The following is a 3,524-nucleotide window of genomic DNA, read 5'->3' on the forward strand; positions in this document are numbered from 1 at the left end:
ACATAACCTAGTTGACCTTCTTATGCCAGTAATGGTATAGTACTCCCAGTGAAAGGTAAGGATGATTTTCTTATATTTAGGCCTAAGGAGCCGAAAGCGATTTCGATGACTTAAAGCATATGTAATGATTTTGTACGATTTATCCAAAATCATGGATTGATGTAAATGTTTTAAAAGTTTATATTGTGGGGGCAGAATAGCCTAGTAGACCATTGTACTTGTTCCGGTTTGACATCCTAGTCCTCCTACTTCATTTATTTTCATCTAGACACTTTAAGTTGATCAAAATCTATATTTTAAAGCCCTCTAACCGTGTGTGTATCTCACTCGCTTGATGTGGACGACACATCATATTCCACGTTATTTTTATATTATATCCACTAAAAATACTTATTATATACTATTTTCATAAAAAAAAAGAAAAAAAAATTAATGCATCCATCTCATCTCCCTTCTCTCAAATTAGGGTTGGCTTGTGCTTAGCAGTGCACAGATTTTTCTTTCTGATCTATCTCATATCCCTTCTTCCTTCTCTATCTCACATTCCGTCGATGAATAATTATTTAGGTATTTTTAATTAGGGTTCTTGGCCTATATGAGATAGGATGACGTGGGATCACCCCCGGGTAAATGCATGGTAAGGTTATTCAGTGATTGGTTGGCTTTTAGAACAACTCTGGGCACGTTCGAGGACGAACGTTTGTTTAAGTTGAGGAGGATGTGATGACCCGTCAAGTCGTCTCATGAGTTACCGCTCCGTTTTCCCCATTTCTGCTTCTTTATGCTTCGTTATTCGCATTTTATGTGATCGAGTTGATTAGTTTACATTCGGGCTGGATTTGGTAAGAAATGAGATATTTAGTCTCTTTTAAGAAGGTTTAAGCAGGAAAAAGTCAATCGGATTTTGAGTTATGTGTTAGAGGGTTCGGATGTGAGTGACGATGGTTCAACTAGCTTCAGGAGGTGATTTATGACTTAGGAGTGTGATCGGAATGGGTTTTGGAGGTCCAGAGTAGAATTAGGCTTGAATTGTTGAAGTTGAGATTTTGGCGATTTTCGGTTAGTAGGTGAGATTTTGATATAAGGGTCGGAATGGAATTCCGAGAGTTGCAGTAGCTTCATTATGTCATTTGAGATGTGTGTGCAAAATTTTAGGTCACTTGGATGTGGTTTGGTTAGGTTTTGATCGAAAGCGTATTTCGGAAGATTTCTCAAAAATTAGGCTTGAATCCGATGTGTTTCGGGTAATTAGATGATGTTTAAGGTGCTTTGATGATTGGAACAAGTTTGAATAAAGTATTGGGTTATGTTTGTGCTTTTGGTTGAGGTCCCGGGGGCCTCGGGGTGACTCCGGATGGCTAATAGAGAGGTTGGAACCTTGTTGCAGCAGTTGATATTGCTGCTTCTGGTTTCTCCGCACCTGCGGATTGGGGACCACAGGTGCGTTGTCACACATGCGGAAGGGGATCCGCAGATGCAAGAGTGGGTGTGGTGAGCAGTTTCCGCAGAAGCTGTCAAGGTGGCCGCATCTGCGAAGCCGCAGATACTGAATTTTCCGTCGCAGATGCAGTTTTGGGCTAGTAAGTGAGTGACCGCAAAAGCGGGTGTTTGGGCCGCATATGCGGTACCGCAAAAGCGGGCTTTTGTTCGCAAATGCGAAAAACCCCTGGGCAGAATGTTTTAATTCGTTTCATCCGCGATTTTGAAGCTCATTTACTCCATAGTTGACCTTTTTGAGAGCTTTTTGAAGGAAATCGAAGAGGGATTCAAGGAAAAATGTTTGGAGGTAAGATTTTCTAACCTAAAACTTGAATCTATTGTGAAATTCACCTAGACAATCATGGAAACTTAAGCAATGGAAGAACTAGGGCTTGGGATTTTGAATCATTGATTGGGGATTTGGAGGACCATTTGGGGTCGGATTTGAGAACTTTTGATATGTATGAACTCGTGGGGTAATAAGGAATCTAATGATGTGAAAATTTTTGAGTTTCGAGAAGTGGGCCCGGGGCTCAGGTTTTTGCTAATTTCAGGATTTTTGACATTTTTTGATTGTTTTCGCTTGGGCTTTGTTCCCTTAGTATATTGTAACGTATTTGTTCTGGTTTTGGGTAGATTCAATGCGCATGGAGGCCGATTTGAGAGGCAAAGACATCGCGAGCTAGATATTTAGCCAGTTCGAGGTAAGTAATAATTGTAAATGCTGTTCTGAGGGTTTGAAATCCCGGATTTTACATCGTTGTGTTACTTTGAGGTGACGTGCACGCTAGTCAACGGGCGCTGAGTTGTGCACCATTGGGGATTGTGACTTGGTTAGTCCCGTGCGACTATCAAGTCGTGTTAATTGATTTGAAATATTATGATATTCCATGTTCTAGAAATTGATATTTATCCTTTGGGCTGTATGCCATGTTTGGGGCCTTGTGCCGACTTGTTGAGACCCTTAGGGGAATTTTATTATTTTTCCTCACTCTATTTGTTCGAAAGCATATCCTCAGTCATGGTTTACCTGTTTGTTGTTTAAATCTGGCTTTATCACTTTATTTTTCAAAAAAATAAAAAAACTGTTTGGCTGAGTTCCCTGTTTTACTGATGGTCCGAGTGATCGTGAGGTTGATGACTGAGATACACCGAGAGTCTGATTGTGAGGTTAACGACTAAGAGAGGCTGAGGGCCTGGTTGTGAGGATTATATATTTATGGATCGGGTTGCTCGCCGCAGCAATATATATTCTTATATGGATCAGGCTGCATGCCACATCGATACTTATATAGATCGGGCTGCATGCCGCAGCAATATATATATATTGGATCGGGCTGCACGCCGCAGCGATATAGTGCTTGGGTTGTAGGAGCCCCTCCGGAGTCTGCACACCCCCAGTGAGTGTCGTCGACGAGATATATGGATCGGGCTGCACGCCGCAACAATATATGTATCGGGCTGTGTGCCGCAGCGGTTACTATATGGTACCTAGTGAGTGTGAGTGTTGAGTGTGAGTGCTGATTGGTAAGAGTTGAGTCACGAGTGACTGAGAGGCTTGCCCGAGGGGCGATAGATATAAAGAGGTACATGAGTGATGCTTTTCCTGAGAGGCTTGTTTATGAACTGATTGATTTTCACTCCTCTTTAAAGTGAGTTTCTATCGAATATGTTGATTTATTTTCTTCTTTCACTCACCTATATACTGAGCCTCCGTCGAAAATGTTGAACAAATGTTTTTAAACGACTTTCATTTAAGTTGGGGTTTATGAGATGTTCAGAATTTAATCACCGATTTGACTTTGTTATTTCCACTGAGATTTTCATGTTTATGAGGTGTTTATGATTCCTGTTTTGCCCGAGGGGCTGTTTTACGAACTATGTTTTGCCTGAGAGGCCTATCATGGTTTTTATCTCTTTTATTATAAATGGTATTGAACCCCTACTGAAACTGTCGGAAAGCATTTTCAAATGATTTTACCAAAAGGCTGGATTTTAAATGAGACGATCAACTCGTATTTTGATTTAGCAGCCTGTGTGCTTAT

This window comes from Nicotiana tabacum, chromosome 22 (genome assembly GCF_000715075.1).
Source record: "Nicotiana tabacum cultivar K326 chromosome 22, ASM71507v2, whole genome shotgun sequence".
Taxonomy (NCBI): domain Eukaryota; kingdom Viridiplantae; phylum Streptophyta; class Magnoliopsida; order Solanales; family Solanaceae; genus Nicotiana; species Nicotiana tabacum.